General features: G+C 43.5%; 1 protein-coding gene across 3 annotated transcripts in view; it reads right to left on the bottom strand.

Moving 5' to 3' along the window:
- DRAXIN (dorsal inhibitory axon guidance protein) overlaps window positions 1-21,486 on the bottom strand; it is a 40,572-nt gene that overhangs the window by 16,633 nt on the left and 2,453 nt on the right. Inside the window, exon 2 of one of the 3 annotated variants that reach the window (XM_072426974.1) lies at window positions 21,243-21,382. The gene's annotated coding sequence lies outside the window, so the exon portion shown is untranslated. Of the gene's footprint in view, window positions 1-4,772; window positions 4,895-17,000; window positions 17,082-21,242; window positions 21,383-21,486 lie in introns of those variants that run through there. The other 2 variants (XM_072426975.1, XM_072426976.1) reach the window with 2 other exon arrangements.

Genomic DNA, 21,486 nt, shown 5'->3' with positions numbered 1-21,486 from the left:
ATGAAAAGAAGAGGATTACTAACAGACAAGAGGGATAAAGATAGGAAATAAAAAGAAGCGTGGCTTTAATCAGGACATATTATGTGAAGAGGGAGGAAGTCATTCCGCTGGTAAGAAGGCATATTCACTGATCTGAATGAAAAGAACACTTCAGGCAAACCCAGAAATTTGGCATAGTGATACACTAAAGCTAGTGGACCCCCCCTCCTCCCCCAATAATGATGGAGTTCAGGTGTTTCCAGTGAATGGAGCTTTCACCAGACAACTGTGCACGTCCAACCAACTGGTTGGGTGAAGACCCTTTTCTGTTTCACTATGACAAAGCCAGCTCCATAAAGATGTGGTTTGATGAGTTTGGAGGAACTGGAGTGTCCTGCACAGAGCCCTGATCCTACTGTACAACTTTGGGCTGAATTATGACCCAGGTCTTCTCATCTACCTTGTGGTCACAGTTTTGTGAAGTTCCCCCAAGTTCTGTTCCCCCCATGACTGTGCACTGGGGTACAAAGCCAGCTTTATAAATACACATAGCTGTCTAAGGCTGGAGAGGAAACACTTTCATCAATGAAGCAGGGTGATCCAACAAACCTGGAATGGATTTCTTAAAAGTAATTTGCTCATTGTTAGCAAACGTTTTCAATCCTGGACCAGGTCTATTTCAGGTTTGCTGGATCACCCAGCTTTACCTGATGAAGGTTATCCTCTCAAGCCTTGGAGAGCTTTAATAAATCATGCCTATGGTGTAACCAGTCTGGTGTGGAGGAAATCGAGTGTCTTGCACAGAGCCCTGAGCCTACTGAACACCTTTGGGATGAATTGTGACTTGTGTTTTCTTATCTACCTTGTGGTCACAGTTTGGTAAGGTTCCCCCAAGTTCTGTTTCCCCCATGACTGTGCCCCTGGACACAAAACTCCATAAAGACATGGGGTCACCAGGTTGGTGAAGAGTGTGCTCCACAAAGCCCTGACCTCAACACTACTGGAGACCTTTTGGATAAAATGAAATGTCCGTTATGGGCCGGATCTTCTCATCTAACATCATCACCTGACCTTACAAATTGCCACAAAGCTTGTTGAACTCCACCAATATGTGTGGAGGATCTTACAACCACCATCATGGGGAGCTGGAGGATGTTGGCAAAAAAAACCTTTTACTGATGGTCATGGTTCTGATCCACATCCAACAAGCTCATGATTGTGTTATGGTGACCAGACAGCAGTCCATTCGATTTATCAAACAGACCTTAAATTAATTCTAATATTCTGAATTTGATTGACCAAGTGGACAATATGAAGCGTAGGATCAAAAAGTAAGGGCATGCGCGACTGTAGCATGGTAAAATTGATAATGGGAGTAAATATATGAGCACGGTTATGACTGGTGGGAGCAGCTGGATATTTTGAATAGTTTATTAGTAATCTGTTGCTACCTCCGGAGGTTGACTGCCGTGTTGGTCCCTTCCCCTGTATTCTGGGGCCAGATTTGGTGCCCTTGGTGTATTCGAGGGAATATAGGGGGGAGAAGCCAAGAATCAATCTCCTGATAAAGCAGACTCAGTGAAACGCGTAGATGTGTGTGTTTTGAGATTCAACCATACACCATTTAATAATAGTGCCTGTGATGTTTTTTAACATTGCATTTCCTAAATTATGTAACAAAGCTGAAAGGAAAGTAATGGAGACTATGACCCACAGATCCATAATGACAGGTACACTTGCAAATCTGAAGCCTGGACTGGGCAGTGTGTCATTACAGCCTCGGTTCATGTAGAGACGATGTAAAGAGTTAGGAAGGAAAATGACCCCACTTGTATTACAGGCCTTATTACAAACCGGCGGGATCATGTCACTACACGGAAGCTAAGCCGGCCGTATCTGATTTCATTGTGTTTTACACGAGCCGCCGTTACCTGCAGGCTCCCCTCCCCAATGTGATCTTAGCTGAATATTGTGTGTGCAGAACTTTACTTCTAGTACTGGGGTACCTACTTTTTTTTGCATTCACCACTTTTGTGTGGACTTCATCCAGCTGCTTGGTTTTCCTCTCACAACTCAAAAACAGGTTAGTAGGGAAAAGGCTGGATGACAGACAACCCCCCCCCCCTCTCCCTGGAACCTACTATGCCAATTATGGGGGTTCACACCATTTTAAATTCCTAGGTCTGCACACCTGTAGTGCCCATTACAAAGCGTTCCCTCCATCCCTTTACTGAGTTCTTAGGTCTGTACATTTGCTTTGCCTATTACAAAGGGATCTCTCCATCCCTTTACTGAATTCCTAGGTCTGTACACCTGTATTGCCCATTACAAAGGGTTCCCTCCATCCCTTTACTGAGTTCCTGGGTCTGTACACCTGTAATGCCCATTACAAAGGGTTCCCTCCATCCCTTTACTGGGTTCCTAGGTCTGTACACCTGTAGTGCCCATTACAAAGGGTTCCCCCCATTCCTTTACTGAGTTCCTGGGTCTGTACGCCTGCTGTGCCTATTATGATGGCTCCCATCATTCCAGTCTTTAGTTTTTAGTTCTGTTGTTTGTGCCTATTATCAGGGCTGCCATTTAGAAGGATAAGGGGTACTTGGGTACCAGGCACCAATCCAAAAACCTTGACTTTTGCAATGCAGGAACTTAAAAACATGGGACAGGAGTCCAGGAAGATTTTACTTAGTATGGGCCCAGAGATTTCTAATAGAGGCCCTGCCCATTGTGATGGGCTTCTACCATCCCTGCATTGTAAAAGGAAATATGCCAGGTCCCATGGGTTCTGCCCCTGGCAACCAGGGGGTTATGCAGCCCATTGTGTACCTTAAAAATGAGCTCACAGCTTTCACCTTGCCAATTGATTTTTGCTTGATTCAAACCAAAACATGGGGATGTTCACTCAGCACTCATTGCACCCCACATTCCTCTCTGGCATCGAGCATTAAAAACACAATAAGTTCTCGTTGTTTTACGACAATATCGTGCCAGCGTTGGTATTCCTGGGCACGCACAGGAGCTGCACAGCCGCGTCCCTCTGGAGCGAGTTGCCAACTTCCTAACAAATGGCGCTAATAACAATAATGAATAGAAAATTGAGAGACACATTGACATCAAATATGTTATCTAAAATTATGCAAATTGAAAATGTGCTGTCTGATTTGCATATTTCCACCAAATTAAGTTTCCTTGCTCAGCCACGTGCATGCTGGGAATTAATCCAAAGGCACTCGTTGCAGGGCCAGCACAGAGCAAATGATGGAAAGAGATTGCGGATCAAAGAATGCTGAACGCTATTTACATCTGAACTGTCCATGTAAATGGCAGACAAAACATGGCACCCCCTCTGGACCACCATGGTCTGACTATAGTGGTTTCCCATGACGCAGTCGGAATGTTCCCAAAAATCAGGCATGGGTATGGAAACCTTTTTATTGGTGTCAGGCACAGGGATATTTTTTATATTTTCTCCCACTACAGCATAGAATTATTCCCTATTTACTTTTTATGAGCTATGTGCACCTACCAATAATGCCTCTGTATATTATTATTATTATTATTATTATTATTATTAATAATAATAAACAGGATTTATTTAGCGCCAACATATTACACAGCGCTGTACATTAAATAGGGGTTGCAAATGACAAACAGATACAGACAGTGACACAGGAGGAGGAGAGCACCCTGCCCCAAAGAGCTTACAATCTAGGATAAATTAAGCCTGAATTGCAAATCAGGCTGATATATGGGGTGTCTGCACTGGCTGGATGAATGAGTGGTACAAACATTCTTCCGAAGGATCCTTTCCATATGTCACAGCTCTGACAATCTCACATTTCTGGCACTGGCATAAGGGAGATGCTGCAGAGACACAAATGGAGTCTCTTGTATTTCTGACAGGTGCCCTTGAAGGTGAGGCTCAGCTGTGTGATCTATCAGTCCAGGCGGCCTATATAACTGTGAATGTTTCAAATATCTGCATACGGAAAGCACCTGCTCTTATCCCAGGGGAACAACAGGCTATTGTCTGAAAAAATCTATTCTTGGAAGATCCCCCTTGCCTAATGCGTCAGGATGATCGATGGTATAATGCAACAGTAGGGTGAAGAGGGGCTGCATAGGGTCACCCTATAGGATTGGGGCAAGGGGGTGTAAGGACCTCAGTTGTTGTAAGTCCCCATTTTCACATCACCCAGCTTCACTAATGAAAGTGTATATTTCCCAGTCTTGGATAGCTTTGATGAATCAGGCCAAGTGTGTGCATTTGGGCCGATCTTTCTATTTGGAGTAATGGAAAAAACTGACTCTGCACTACTTCTTTCACTGGTCATGTAGATGTCCTCTACCCAGGGGCTGGTCCCAAACCCTCTGTGCCATCATGTCATGTGCAGTCTTCATAAATGTGATCTAAAGTAATGGCACAAAGTTCACCCATAGCCAATACAAAGCATGCGTGCCAACCCAGTGAGAGCTCAGACACTGCAAACCTCCAGCAGAGTTCCCCTGCCATAGAGAAAGAACTTGACTATAACAGGGTACAGTGGTACCTTGGTATAAGTCATTTTTCTGTTCCAGATCCTTGGACTTATACCAAACAGGACTTATACCAAAAAAAATTTTCCCATAAGAAAATAAATGATTAATCCGTTCCCATGAAAAAAAATCCTATTGTTGTTGGCATAATATTCATTGATGGGGTTGTATAGAATAATTTAAACACTGCCTAATAACAAAATACATAAATACAAAAGCAATTAGATGAAATAAATGAAAATGTAACCTCACTTTACCTTGCTGAGAAGAGTTGAGTGCCCACTAGGATAGTGCTGAGAAGAGAGGAGGAGGAGATGTTCTGTAATTCACAGAGAGTTATAGCGCGGCTTGTTCACTGAATGGTGGCAACTGGCGTACTGACGCTCGTGGGCAGTCGTGGCTTTGTCTCGAGAGAGGTAAATAAGGGTAGTGCGCGGTGTTATGACTCATTTTGACCCATACAAGTTCTAGCACAAAGGTTGTATACCAAGCAAAATTTTTCATGTCCAAACAGGACTTATACCAAGTTGGACTTATTCCAAAGCGGACTTATACCAGAGTACCACTGTACTTACAAGCACCCAACTATATATCAATTGGTCCTACCCAGCACCAACACCCACCCATGATCCTACCATAAAGGTGGGTGTTCATTTACTTCCTATTATAAGGTGACAATGTCCAGTTGTGATTCTGCATTGCCACACCGTAGCTTCCATTGGAGACTACAAGTGGGCATTTCAACACACATTATGCAGGAAGGTTCTGCAGGAACCTGGTATTACAAATCAGAGGGTCATCTCTTTTATCTGGCGTTCCCCCTTATGATGGAGATAAATTGGATCTGCGATTTTAATTTGGGCGTGAATCTCTAGCGGCAGCTTCAGAGTCCCGGAGGAGTAAGCTGATATGAAGTGCTATGCAGCCTGGCACGAACAGACATGGGCACAATCTGCTGAGATAAACGGCCGCCTCAGATTCACATGCAAATGAGAGTAATTAATCATTTTGATGTTTCCTTTTCATCTTCCTTCCTTCCAATTTCTTCCTTCCCTGCTGCTCGAGTTTTTCTGGACCAGCCCCTCCTCCCTACGGGTGCCCCTCCAACGTGCCAAAGCTTATGCCAAAGATGCGCATCTGCTGCGTTCACAAGATTTCTGCCCAGCTGGTGCCAAGGCTGCAGGTTGGCTCTGATCGGCTGACTGGTATAATCAGCACCACCCGGATGGATATTCCATAGTGCTAATTCTTTAATTACCGCCATCTTATACCACCTTATGGAAATGTTTAATCTAATACAATCATTTTTCTCAATGTGGAATCGTTCATTGAGCTTTTTGGGGGTAATTAGGGACCTGCAATAAAAGCTGGTTGAATGTTGGATCTGGGTTGGCAATATCCATTGGTTGAGCCCTCCACCTGTCACAGATTAGCGTCACTGACAACATGTGTCTATGCCAACCTGAGGGGTACATTTTTGTGCATTAACACTTGCTGGGCACTCTGAGCAATGAAAAAAATTAGATTGTACGTTCTTCAGGGCAGGGTCCTCCCCTCCTCCTGAGTCACTCTCTGTATCTGTCTGTCATTTACAACCCCTATTTAATGTACAGCACTGTATAATATGTTAAATAAATATTTTATATTATTATTAATATATAATAATTAAAAATATTATTTATAATAATAATAATAATGATAAAGGGGCAGCTCAGCTGCTTTGGGTAGAGTGAGGGTCAGATAGGCAGTTATAACTAATAGTACCACTGTAACTTACCAGTTTTAACGAGTACTGCACTTCCAAAAAGACCTCCTGAATATCACTGAAATGGACAGGAGTGGTTGGAACCTTTTTATTTTTGCAGGTGGTGTAGTTGCAGTTCAGATTTTCAGAAGCTCTATGCAACATCCTAGAGTGGTTTGCCACTGATCCACTTCTATAGACCTGAATGGGAACAATTTCCAAGTTATGAAGGACAGCAGGTGACCAAGGATACTTTGCAGCAGGTGGCGGGAGGACTGCACAGCAACCACTACAGTGTTTAGCAAATTCTCATGTCAATTACATGTCAATATGCTCTCCTCACCTGGATGTGTAGCAATTGAAATTGAGCGATGGGAGCAGTAAGGAGAACTTATTGAGGTGGCAGCCATTCCACCCCTTAACCCCCACTATCCCAAGCAGCAAAAGTTTGCATTCATTCATTGGGTCAGTGGTTGCCTTGTGATAACAGGGATAAGGGATGAAACAGCCGCTAGCCAGCTGGTCTGTAGGTGCTTTGTGTAAATTGTCTCTTACTGTTTAGGATCCTTTTCTTACTAAGAAAATCCTACTAATATTTAATGTAATTACAAACTTGATACCACTGGGTGGTACGAAGAGGGACAGTCCCTTCAAATAGGAGACAACTGGAAGGCATGAAGAGGGGACAGTCCTTTCAAAACAGGGGCAGCTGGGCGGTATGAAGAAGGACAGTCCCTACAAATGAGGGAGATTTCAAGAGGGCGAATCGCTCAAAATTAGGGGCAGTTGAGAGGTAATAAGAAGAGAGGACAGTCTCTCCAAATCAGAGACAACTTTAAGGCATGAAGAAGGACAGTCCCTCGAAATCAGGGGCAGTTGGGAGATTTGAAGAGGGACAGTCTCTCCAAATGATAGACCATTGGAAGACATGAGGAGGGGGCAGTCTCTCCATATCAGAGACTGTTGGCAGATATAAATAGGGACAATCCTTCCATATCAGGGACCACTGGGAGTGTATGTGCACCACCATAAATTTACCATGCCTGATGAAGAAAAATTGATTCGCTAGCTAGAATTTGCTGTAAATCTATGGTATTGATCTGCAGCAACAATGAACTTTTGCTACAAAATTACCCATTTGACACCACCGCAAGCTAAGTTCAAATGGGTGGTGAGAATAGATGTTCCAGACAGCTCCTGGCGACTTAGCTATTCCAGAATATGCTTTTTAAAGAGCCAGAAATTGAACACTGGACCGCAGGTTGTACTGAACAGCTTACTACTATTACCCCCATTCAGCAGCTACATGTAGCATGTCAATAGCAAGGCCACATGGCGGGAGGCATGGGCGGGAGGAAGCGATAACCACACTGCAACCTTGCTGCCCATCCACACTTAGGCTGGGTACACAAGTGCAATAGCTGTCATTGTAAAGTACATTTTATGATCCTTTCCAACAACAAAAGACTGAACAAGCTCTGTACATATAGCACCGTTCTGTTCCAAGGAGACGGGAAAATAGTGGAGCGGCACTCGCTGCGCTCTCTCCCCTTTACTTTCATTAGGATCGTTCCTCGTTCGTGGATCCAACAGAACGGATCAATGAATGACATCAGACGAGTGCTGTACAAATGCCAGATTCCTTAGCCTTAGGCTACATACACACATCAAATGATTCTCATCCAATAATCGACTCAGGGCCGATATTAGATGAGAATCTGGCGTGTGTACAGCGTTCCTCGTTCCAACGCCTGTCCCGGCCCACCTACGAGCGGCGAATTACCGTAATGAAAGTGCAGGGGAGAGAGCGCAGCGGGGTGCCGCTCCATCCTTCCTCCCCTTTCCATAGAACAGAACGGCGCTCCTGCAGTCTTTTGTCGTTGGAATAGATGGTGAAAGACCCTTTGTGTGTACATAGCCTTAGGTACTTCTTATCTGCAAGCTGCATGTGCAAAAAAAAAAAAAAAACTCCGGCTTGCTATATTATTGGCTCTCCTTTTATTAAAACACGCATTTCATGTAAATGTATATATGAAATGCAGCAAAAGCAGCTTGGTGCTGGGCCTAAATTTGCCCAATTGTGTTGCAGAAACAAATCGAGTGCGTGTAACGTGTTGCCAGTTTTTATCTTGGTCGGAAGTCTCTGTTCTTTTATACAATCGAGTTTTTTTAGGCAGAGCACAATCTCGGATGCTCATCTCCCGCGGTTGCCTGTTTGCTGTACAGCTTCACACGGCCTTTTGACGCGTCGTGCCAGAGAATCTAAGACCAAAGTGTATATAAATCAGACCTGGGGGGGGGCGATGGATGTTTATCATGTTGCTACCAGGATGAAACCACTTGTACTCTCCATAAATTTGGACACGAGAGGCTTGGCAAGACTGAGGAGTCATGGCGAGCTGGAATTAGAGTCTCATTAAACTTCAAAGATCCCTTCCTCATCCCGTCTCCATGCTGCTTTTGCTCTGCGGTGGTCACATTGTCACTTTCTGGATCTAATATTAAAGGCTTTTTTTATTTTGGAAGGATGAAGAAGAAAACACTGGCTGTGACGATGAAGCAGCTGGGTGCTGGGACCTTTGTTTTCCTGCCTCTCCCATGCCCCTGGCGGATTTTATGAGACGTCGGCGCTCTGGGGAAGGCGACCTGCGTTTACAACCAAAAGGCAGTGAGATCCAAGCACGATTATTATTTTCCAGGGACAAAAAAGCTGAGATAATCGGCCACCACTAGAGTTATAGAGCTTTTATCTATAGAGGGGTACAAAGGAGGTTGGAACGCAGACAAGGATAAATGGATCCTTTGAGGCGTCAGCACACAGTATAGCTGCATGGCCTAAAATATTCCTCCCCTGCTCTGTGCCCAAAAGCAGATAATAAGGACATAAATTTAATGCGGCTCCTCGGTATATCATATTTTTTATAAACAGTGGAAGAATCCTAATTTCACTTTTCTTGTACAGCAGACCTCATACTAAGAGAAGAAGAAGTAGCAGATCAGTTGTGGAGCGGTGCTCATCAAGCAGCCAACCAGAGGTGAGGCAGTGCTCATGTGCTAAATTATAGGGTTTTATATCTGGGATATGTTTATTTCCCTAGTAGTGGAACTTGATGGACTTATGTCTTTTTTCAACCTAACCTACTATGTAACTATAGAATATGGGAGAGACAAGCTCATCAATCTACTGCTTCTCCTTTTACCGTCCAATCACAGGATGGGGCGGGACAAGACCTGGTATATTTTGCAGAGAAAAATCAGGTCTGCTGCCAGGGCTGTGTTGTGTTGCTGAGTTCTATAAACCTGGATGCTTGAACAACCAGCACCAATCAAAATATAGCAAATATTTGTGCTGCCTGTACCAACCAATCAGATTCTAGCTATCATTTTTACAATTGGATTAGTTACCATTCCCCATCTTCAGTAAAGTTAGATGTGTGCATGCCTTTAGAGCTGCCATTAGGGGTGACAAGGGGTATTTCTGTACCCAGCCCCGGACAAAAGAGCATGACTTTTGCAATGCTGGAACTTTTAGACAGGGGCAGAAGGAAGTTTACCAAGCATGGGGTCCTGCAATTTCTGATGGTGGCCATGGCTAAAATTTTAGTCCATTAGTGCCACTTTCAGTTACTGATCTGGTGCAGTCATGGGTAGCATGGGTCATGTGATCAGTCATGTGATTTTACATTTGCTACCTTGTGAAACCTTTGCTACCTTCAGGCTTTTTCTTTTATAGGTAACGCTACGTTTAAATGCAAAATGCCTTATTTAAGAAGGAAAGGCTTGCCCTGCTTCCCTGCAATTTAATGCAGCTTAATAGGACAAACTGCGTCCAAAAAAATGCAACACAAAGCCAAAATTCAAAAACGACCTCTGACCTGCCATCTACACTACACCATTGGCGTCAATAGGAATCTGTTGACCTGGTGATGACCTGGTGTTGAGTAAGGAGGGGTAGGGACCGCTTGCCTCTCCCTTAATGTCCTTTTGTGTTATCTTTGGACAGGAAGTGAAGGGAAGTCTTCCTCATCTACATCCTTGTGGCTTTACGTTTACTCATTAACAATAATTGCTTGTTTCTACCATAATACAGAGGGATTGCTGGTTTGTTATACCAGTAGAATTACCCCCATGGGCTACGACGGATTTCTGGCTGATGGTGACACCGCCACCATTTGCCGTCACTGCGGTCTCTTTGGGGCAACTGTTGCTATGCTTGTTAATTGTTTCCTTTTTCATCTCTTTTGCCATCTGTGGTACATGTGGATTGGTTTTAATTACCTCAGTAAATGGATTGCCACCCAGCAGTACACCAGGCCTCCCAGCAAGTCCCCGCCATCTCCGGTACCCGTCTCTCCAATGCTTGGCGTGACTTATAAAGAGGGCCATTTATTAAAGATTCAAAAATAGGCTTTTTAATAATTAGATGATGGATGTCCCATCACAGGCAGATGATTAATTACTCGCCTAATGAATCTACAGATGACACGGATACCCCCCCAATGACACATGCTGGGTGACCAGAGAATGGCAGCAGCCGCTACTCATACAATGGCGGAGAGAGTGTGACAAATGTGCGGAGATTAGCTGTCTGTCCATCTGTCCGGGATATTCCCATTCATAGATCCAGACCTGACTTTACTCACCACTCCTGTGGGGGCCACACATAGATCTGGGAGGACATGGGGAGGGGGACCTATTAATAAGAGTTCCACCAGCTTTATATCAGTTGTGTCATTGTTCTGTTTATTACAGGCACGGATTATCTATGGTATGAAATACATTAAAGAGATAGATGGAGGAATTGATAGATAGATAGATAAATGAAATAAAGGATGGATGGATGAACAGATAATAGAGAGATGGATGGATGAATGGATGGATATTAGAGAGACGGATGAATGGATGGATGAATAGATGGATGGATGGATGGATGAATAATAGAGAGATGGATGGATGAAAAGATGGATGGATGAATTGATTATAGAGAGATGGATGGATGGATGGATGGATGAATGGATGGATGGATGGATAGATAATAGAGAGATGGATGGATGGATGAATAGATAATAGAGAGATGGATGGATGGATGAATGGATGAATTTATATTAGAGAGATGGATGGATGGATGAATTGATAATAGAGAGATGGATGGATGGATGGATGGATGGATGGATGGATGAATGGATGGATGAATAGATGAATGGATAAATTTATAATAGAGAGATGGATGGATGGATGAATTGATAATAGAAGGATGGATGGATGGATGAATAGATGGATGGATGAATGTATAATAGAGAAATGGATGGATGGATGAATTTATAATAGAGAGATGGATGGATGAATAGCTAGATGAATAGCTGGATAAATAGATTGTTGGATAAATAGGTAATAGAGAGATGGATGTATGAATAGCTGGATGAATAGATAGATGGATAAATAGATAATAGAGAGATGGTTGGATGGATAATATTTGCAGATATGAAACACATAGAGATATATGGATGAAATATATAGATACCACAGATATAGATAGATTGATGGATAATATATAGATATGAAATACACAGATATAGATTGATAACAGATAATAAATAGATGAATATATCAGACAGATCTGCCTTGGTTGCAGTGAGTTTCTAGCCCTCTTACATAAATATATAGAGAACAGAAATAAGTGAGGAAGTTCTCATTAAAGGGGACCTTGTCCTTCCCCTTGTGAGGTATTTATAAGGCATTCAGCCCGGGGCTCGGTCTCTTTAATCAATGATGGTGGACGAGTGTTTCCCAAGGTTCTCGGTGTGGAGGATCAGTGGGGGGTGAGATGAGTGTTATACACAATGAGGAGTCCTCTCCGTTACATCTCTGCAGGGGAGGGGGTGATGAGTGCTAATTATAGGTAAATATAATATTTTTCTCACCAAACTCTAGCCAAAATGTTAAAGTGAATGAAGGGTTAGAATTTCAATGTCTGTGTCCCCAGTGAAATAAGGTGAATCTCCCCAGTTGGGACATGTAACATACCTGAGAGAGAGTAATATCTTCCTTGACCTCCCCCGAAACAAAAACCAGCATCTCCATACCACCGGGTGCACAGTGCGCCCCCTGTCATTGCAATGACCCTAAAGTGACCATTTTGCATCAAGTTCACTATATGATATCTTTATGCATTCATACAAGGTGAATGAGTAGGGAGCAGGGTAAACATCTGATAGGAGCCAAGTGTTACGGTATACAGAATGCACGGCTGTCCAGGTACACAGCTGGCAAAATTCCTATTGGGTAGAGATTGCCTGGTGGTGGTTTATGATAAGGAGGGTGTATCTAGACTCCATGGCCCTGATTTATTAAAGTTATCCAAGGCTGGAGAGAATACACTTTCATCAGGGGATCTGGGTGATCTAGCAAACCTGAATGAATCTGGTCCAGGACTGAAAACATTTGCTAACAAATAGCTAATGACTTTTAGGAAATTGATTCCAGGTTTGTTGGATGACCCAGCTTCACTGATGAAAGTGTATTCTCTCCAGCCTTGGAGAGCTTTATTAAATCAGGGCCCATGAGCCTGATTTATGAAAGCTCTCAATGGCTGGAGAGGATACACTTCCATCAGTGAAGCTGGGTCATCCAGCAAACCTGGAATGGATCTGGTCCAGGATTCAAAACATTTGATAGCAAAAAGCAAATGACTTTGAAGAAATCCATTCCAGGTTTTCTGGATCACTGACAAAAATGCGTCCTCTCCAGCCTTGGAGAGCTTTAATAAATCAGACCCCATGTATAGTTTCTGGTGTCAACCAATGGATGGCCAACGCTATTCCACTTATGATCCTGTTACAGGGCACCTCTCACTCATCCAGGCTGCTGGGCACAGAGCCATAGTGATTGTTCCTAAACTGTCATCCTAAAATGATCGCCAACAATCTTTTCTGACAGTTACAGAAAGTACATACTAAGAATAAAGCCCTACCCGGTTTGACCCCGAACCTAAGGCTATGTACACACGTGCAATAATTATCGCTGGGAATAAAAGACTAACGATCGACTGTCTGATAATCGTTAACAAAAAAATTAAACAACGACTAACCAATGACGAGGATGAACGAGGAATGTTGCTGGAAACAAACGACCGCCCCGGTGGATCTGATTGGGCGACGATCGTTCGCTATCTGTTAAGTGATCGTGGATGGTTCTGCAGTACACTTTCTCCAGTACACGTCACTTCCTGCATTGTGCAAACGATTGTATCTAGTGTGTGTAAATTATTGCTGGATTATATTTGAACGATCGTATCGTTTCAGCATGTACACAAAATAATCGTGAATAAGCGTTGATCTGTAGTTAATCGTTCATTTTCCAATGATAATTATTGCACGTGTTTACGTAGCCTAACATCCAACACTAAATGAAGTCCTTCAATTCAATAATTACTTTGTTACCTATGGCCCAGTCTCCATGGTAAAGAACAGCACAAGATTCTTGGCACCAAATCCAAGTTCCCAAAAATGGTGGGAAAAGGTTCCAGGGGCTTGAACATACAGTATGAAGAACACGGGGACACAATCTCAATTAGGCAGGAGGAAAGTTTAAATCCATCCGTAGACAGTTTTATGAAAAGAGCAATGGCTGATGAAACTGGCTGAGCCAGCAAAGCTTCTACAAAATGGGAAAAATACAAAGAAATGAATGGATCAGACTGCATGGAACACTTTGTAATCCTCTACTGTCTGCCATCTGAATGTGAGGTCAAATGGGGTCACCTGTGTGTTGCACTGGAAGCTCTGTGCTGAGAAGTGCGTTGGGCTCTGCAAACCATTTGTAGTTCCTCAGCAGGAGGAGAGGCTGGGGGTTGTGAATGTGACCGGCAAGAGCTGAGTTAGGCAATGTGTAGGAATACATTCTGTGAACAGAGTGGCGTCCCGGGAATTGGATGCTCATTATACATGTGCATATAAAGACACACAAGGACATCGCACGCTCCCGTTATACCAAGAAGGGATTTCTTTTAAAAGTTGTTTGTCCCTGAAAAACTCTTAGATTGTAAGCTTTTTGGTGCAGAGTCCTCTCCTCCTCCTGTGTCACTGTCTGTATCTGTCTGTCATTTGTAACCAATATTTAATGTACAGTGCTGTGTAATATGTTGGCGCTCCATATATATATATATAGTCCCCCCCCTCCCCCTATATAATGCTTGCAGCTCGGATCCTTTTAATATTATACAGTATTTATATAGCGCCATCATATTACGCAGCGCTGTACAAAGTCCATAGTCGTGTCACTAACTGTCCCTCAAAGGAGCTCACAATCTAATGTCCCTACCATAGTCATATGTGATTAATGTAGTCTAAGGTCAATTGTTAGGGAGAAGCCAATGAACCTAACTGCATGTTTTTGGGATGTGGGAGGAAACCGGAGTACCCGGAGGAAACCCAAGCAGACACGGGGAGAACGTGCAAACTCCATGCAGATAATGTCCTGGCTGGGGATCGAACCTGGGACCTAGCGCTGCAAAGGCCAGAGTGCTAAGCCCTGAGCCACCATGCTGCCTTAAAATCCAGATGCAGATTTATTGGTACCATTTTCAATCACAATCATAATGTTGAGCACTCTCATGAGCTGGGTGACAAAAAGTACAAAAAGTCAAAGTAGAACCGGTCAGTCGTCAGGTGACCTCTATGGCATAGGATTATATCATCCAAAATATAGATTTGTTCAATAAGAGACATTTGTAAAGGAAAAGATCTTCTAAAGTCGGACAGCACCCTGATAGATGCACCAATAGCTGCTGTGCATTGTTTAGCATTGACAATCATTATCATCATTATTACACAGTATTTATATGGCGACAACATATTTTGTAGAGCTGTACAAAGTCCATAGTCATGTCACTAGCTTTCCCTCAAAGGAGCTCACAATCTAATGTCCCTACCATAGTCATATGCCATTAATACAGTTTAAGGTCAATTTAGGGGGAAGCCAAATAACCTAACTGCATGTTTTTGGGATGTGGGAGGAAAATGGAGTACCCGGAGGAAACCCACACAGACATCGGGAGAACCTGCAAACTCTATGGGGATAGTGTCCTTGCTGAGATTTTAACCTGGGACCCAGCGCTGCAAACGCCAGAGTGCCAACCACTGAGCCACTGTGCTGCCCAATATATTATTATTATTATATAAAAAGTAACATTGGGTTGGGGTCGTCTCCTCCTCCTGTGTCATTGTATGTATTCAACCCTTCCTTATTGTACAGTGCTGCGTAATATGTTGGTGCTATATAAATACTGTTTAATTACAATAATATTAGAAATCTATTCATAAAGCAGGGAATCTAACAATCCCTGCTTTATAAATAGAGCCCATAGTAATGTACAGTGAATCATCTTTTGATAATTTGATTTCTTCTCTTCTATTACACATTGCTCTCTTATATGTAAAGAAACCCGAAATATCTACAATACAAAAAAAAAAACACCTACGGATCTATTTCAATCAATTCAAACCGATGTTTAATACAAAAGTCACCCAACTTTTAGACATTTTTAACATTCAATTCAAAAATCTGATTCTTATATTTTTATAATTAAATTCACTTTGAAAATATATAGAAATTGGGTAAAAGTTGGGTGAATATATGATGAAGAAATAAAACCTCTTAGGTGTCTAATTGTTTCTTTAAATATTCTTGTCAGGGTTTTCTGTTCTCTCCATAAAGCAAGACTGGGAAAATGTAAATGTCGGTCTGAATATGGAGTAAATCTTGGGTGAAAACATTTATAAATAGACCCCTGTAATAAACATTAAAAAACAACAAACAAGCAAAATGAAAATACTAAACAACAAATGAATGCGGTCGTGTCACTAGGACAATGAATTCTGCTACTTAGCTAAAACAAAATAATGGTTTTATGGAAAGCATGGGCATGTGCGCCCGTGAATGTGGTTATAGGACTACAAGATTCACCACCATCTGGGAGAGTTTTCCCAGTGCTACCCCTGGGGGTATTTTGAAAGCTTGTGTTTTGGCACGCCGATAGTTCGTAGTTCATAGCCATATGGTTTACAGAATGCAATTGTCACAAATGCAAATCCAAAATGTTCAAAATTGCAAAATAAATGGCCAACCAGCCGGCCAGGTTTGGTGAGCAGCAGATTTACCCATAGACAATGGAATCACGTTAATGATTAGCTCATCCACGTTCCTCTATCCTTAGAAACTGAATCTTTCTGTGATTTATAACATGAAATCTGCGCAGGTAATATTTGGTTACAGAGAATTTCCAGCTTGATGGATGAGCTGTGTGGCCAACTCAGAGATTAAGTTGTTTCCTAGCACTGCCCAAGTAATTTCCCCCCTAAAGACACACAAAGTGCCCGCAGAGCTGGCAATACCCAACTATTGTTCAGCTGATCTTAAAGAAGAGCAATAATAAGATTTGATTGTTGGAGTCTCCCCACCCCCAACAAAAGAAGAAGAAACAGAAGGACGGAAAGAAAACATGAAAGATGGAGAAGAGGCTGGGGAATGACAATGTTCTTACAATGACCGATGCAATCTGACTATAGACGGTGGGGCAGGATAGGATGGCATGGTCAGGGATGGGGAGCAGATGGGAGTCAGGTTTTGGGGAGATGATGATCCAAGAGATGGAGATGATGAGGAGATGTCAGACAGAAGAAATCTCCATACAGAATATTCAGACACAAGGACTATGGTCAGTAGTTGTGATATGAGGACTCACCAGACTCTTGTCACTTGCAGCCACACACTCCTCCGCTCCTCTCCTCTACCTGACTCCGCTGAATACTCAGCATCAGCACCCGATAAGAGGGGCAGTACAGAGGAGGAGGAGGGGGAGGAGCACCGCATGGAGGGGGCAGAGGGGCAGCAAGCCCAAAACTGTCATCCGGTACAAGGAGGGGGTGGAGGGTCCAAAAAGATAAGCGGGGGGGGGGGGGGGTTACTGAGAAAGCAAAGATAAATGAGAGAGAAGCCTGTCCCCAAAAGCTTACACTCCAGAGAGGCAAAGTGGATTGGAAAAGGAATGGAGGAAGGGAAGAAAAGGAAAAGAAAGGAAGAGAAAAGGAAAGAAAAGAATGAGAAAAGCAAAGTAAAGGAAAGGAAGGGAGAAGGAAAGGAAGGGAGAAGGAAAGGAAGGGAGAAGGAAAGGAAGGGAGAAGGAAAGGAAGGGAGAAGGAAAGGAAAGGACGAGAAAAGAAAAGAAAAGGAAGAGAAAAGCAAAGGAAAGGAAAGAAAGGAAGAAAAAAGGAAAGAAAAAGCAAAAGAAAGAAAAGAAAAGAAGTAGAGAAAAGCAAAGAAAAGAATAGGAAAGGAAAGTAAGAAAAAGGGGAAGGAAAAGAAAACTAATAGAAAAGCAAAGGGAAGGAGAGGAAAGAAAGAGAAAGGCAAAGGGAAGGAAGAAAAAGGTGAAGGAAAAGAATAGAAAAGCAAAGGAACAGGATAGTGAAGGAAAGAAAATGAACAGAAAAACAAAGGAAAGTACAGGAACAAAAAAAAAACGAAAGGAAAGGAAAGCAAGAGAAAGAAAGAAAGAAAGGAGGAGGAAAGCAAAGGAAAGAAAGGTGATGGAAAGGAAAGTAAGAAGGTTGCAAAGAAAATGATGTTACATATTTTACACCTAGCACTACCTACACTGGCACATCAGTAGCCTTCTCTTGATGTCTGACAGATGTGGCAGAGGAAGCAGCAGATAATAAGACATGTCTCTGAGCGGTGGGATCAGTTGGAGGACATGGTAAGGATCAGGTAGAGTTTTCCTGTGTATCCCTGGAGGACAGAGAGGAGGAGAAGGCTGAAGACAAAGGATAGCAGATAACGGAACACTCAGTCTCATCCATGTTGAGTCTAAACAAAAGCTCAGATCCATGTGGCCTAGTAGTGAGCAGCCCCCTCCTACTATCATTACATCTGTCATAACATCTGCACAATGACCCGGAGAGCCCGGGGCTCACGCAGGGCCTGACATCCCCTGGGGCCCTGTGATACTGACAATTATCTGCAGGACACAGACGGCCCTCACACCACTATGGAATCGCTATGTCATAATGATCGCCATGTCATAGGGTCACTATCCATACCACCCCGCTGCAAATCCCATGATCATTTCTGTCACTCATGGAAATAACTGGTGATCAGTGATAAGCAGAGGGATGAGTTTCTATCAGGTAGGATCATTCACTGCAGATCACAGTCTGTACAAGGATTCACTGGTGATAAAGGGGTCCTCCAGACTTCATTGCAGAGTGCACAGAGGATCTTCTCCCCAATACATTCCTTTATATAGGTCACACTTCCCACTCATTATTTGTGTCATTCACAAAGAGAGTGATTAGGTCACTAGAAAAATGTGGATTATACTGACACATCACACATCCTAATGTTTGTTCCACATCATCCATCATTATTATTATTATTATTATTATTAATAAACAGGATTTATATAGGGCCAACAAATTACGCAGCGCTGTACATTAAATAAGGATTGCAAATGACAGACTAATACAGACAGTGATACAGGAGGAGAGAACCCTGCCCCGAAGAGCTTACAATCTAGTAGGTGGGGGAATTTACACACAATAGGATGGGAGATATGTAGTGGTGGTTTCAAAAAACAGAAGAAGACGGGTAGGCAAGTTTGAAAAAATGTTTTGAGCGCTCTTTTAAATGAGCAGAAAGTAGGAGCAAGCCGAAAAGGACGAGGAAGACCATTCCAGAGAGTCGGGGCAGCTCTAGAGAAGTCTTGTATCCATGCGTGTGATGAGGTTATGAGTGAGGAAGTCATTAGTAGGTCATTGGAGGAGTGGAGAGAGCGGCAGGGGGAGTATTATCATGTCAATATCCTTGCTTGGATATCACTAAGGTGTGCCCTGTCATTATTATAAGGGGAGCTTGTTTAGTGGCTCATTCACACAGCTAGCGGAGGTCACTGAGGATGGGAAGAGGATCACTGCACCAGTGCACTAGTAAGGGGGTCCTAAATCTGCTCTCCAGCCTCCCCTTTGTTAAATCTGCCCTCCGATGTGCCCTTTGTTAAATCTGCCCTTGATCCTGTCCATCATTGTACCTGATTTATTAAAGTTTTCCGAAGCTGGAGAGGATACACTAGTGAAGCTGGGCAATCCAGCAAACCTGGAATGAAGCTGGTCCAGGATTTAAAACATTTGCTATCAAATAGCAAATTACTTTGAAGAAATCCATTCCAGGTTTGCTGGATCAACCAGCTTCACTGATAAAAGTGTATCCTCTCCAGCCTTGGACAGCTTTAATAAATCAGGGCCAATAAATCATCCCTCCAGTCTTTCCTCCAATCTTGCACAATTTTAGGGCTCCTCTCCTTGACTAAAATTCTTTAGTCTGATATCAGCGCACACTGTGAGCTTGTCACAATGTACATTAGAAGCTGCAACCCCCCCCCCCCCCCCCGTCTCATTGCCTGGCTGGGAGGTCCAGCATCATCTAGCTCCTCCCCCCATTCTGACTGTCACTGACTCCACCCCTTTCATTCATCGGATTTTAAGTCTTTAAGTCGTAGAGCAGGGGTCGGCAAACTCCGGCCTTTAGGCCAGATACAGCCTAGCCGGCAGTTCATTCCGGCCTAAAGCCGGAGCCGCGGGTTGCCCGCCAGCATTTTGCTGGATCGGCCAGAGGGCGTTAGGAACTACCAGAGCTGGAGCTCCGGAGCCACCGAAGCTCCAGTGCCGCCCCCTTGCAGTGGCTCCCCTATTTACTGCGGTAGGCGTTGATACTTCCACCGCCGCGGTAAATAGGGAAAGCTCCCTGAAGGGAAATCCGCAATGCACACGGAGGAGAGGGATTTCACTACAGGGGGTGTTCCCTGGTGGTGGGTGGAGCCATTAGGGTGGGTGCAGCCTAGTGAGCTCCCGCCCACCCCAGACATGGCCTAGTGGTCATAAGACTTTGCCGACCCGTGACATAGAGGCTCAACATCACATGTGGGCATGGGTTAGGGAAGTCTCCAAGCAAAAACAACCTGCCTAGACATGCTGGATAGAGTGACCCCTGCTGGGTAGTAGAGAAATACAACAGGAAGTGATATGAAAATCTCTTCAAAGTTGGAATAAAATCACCTTGACACAGCTGTCACTTTAGCAGGGTCCTCATTTAAAGGTTTCTACTTATTTCCTGTTCTAGTGAGACCTGTAAAATTTGGAACAATGGCCACCAGCAATAAGAACCTGACAGAGGGTCTAAGTTGCCCCACAACTAAAAGATTTTGGCTTCAAATATGTCCCAGCTGTACTGCAGTTGGATACCTTATGGTGGGGGGAAGGTGTTGCAAAGTGTGCAGCTACACAGGGGCCCTGAATCCTCCTTACCCATACTGCCCCCTATAGGTGCTGTAAGTCTATGCAGGGGCCTGCTCACTGCAATGATTCACCTCTGGTGAATATTATCTCTGGAAGTGACAGAATACAGAGGAAGCCCCCCCTGCACAGGGGCCCTGAATTCTCCTTACCCAACACTGCCCCCTATAGGGGCCCCAAGTCTATGCAATGCCCTGCTCACTGCTTATGATTCACCGCTGGTGAATAATACCTCTGGAAGTGACAGAACACAGAGTAAGAGATATTTCCTGTATGTTGTATGTTATAAAATTATCCCATCATTCATTTATTATTCATCAGCCTGTAATATGGCTGCTGCTACATTCCATCCCCTGACTGTTGGAGCGAAATTGTATTTTTATATGCCCGAGGCATCTGTAGAGGGCCACTGCCAGCCAATGGCCTTGCAGCAAAAATCCGGGGCCACTCCCAGTTTTCTGTCTCGCTTCAATACCAGAAGTCATTTCTGCTTAGAAAGCTGGTTGTGAAGATGAAATTCATTACAAAAAACACTCGGCTAAGCACAATGTGTGAGTAGTGTAGTCACATGACATAAGCCCATTATATCTGTACACATTGGGTACAATGCAATGATAAATGACTTTCTGTAATGTTACCGTGTCATACATGCTGCATGCAGCGATTGGGCACAGATTGGATTTGTGGTCACTCCGGTTATAGCTGAACAGATCAGAGCTAGGAAATGAGAAGATCCGCTGCCTTAGGCTTTGTATATTGTATATTGCTTGCTGGACCTCTGAATGAAGCAAAAAAAAATCTAATTAGTTCTGCAGCAGTTTACGGCACAAACTTCAAACCTTCATCGCATCTTCTTCCGCTTCACCAGAAGAGCTGCCCCTG

This window comes from Pyxicephalus adspersus, chromosome 11 (genome assembly GCF_032062135.1).
Source record: "Pyxicephalus adspersus chromosome 11, UCB_Pads_2.0, whole genome shotgun sequence".
NCBI lineage: Eukaryota > Metazoa > Chordata > Amphibia > Anura > Pyxicephalidae > Pyxicephalus > Pyxicephalus adspersus.
This window is presented reverse-complemented; position numbering and strand designations above follow the sequence as displayed.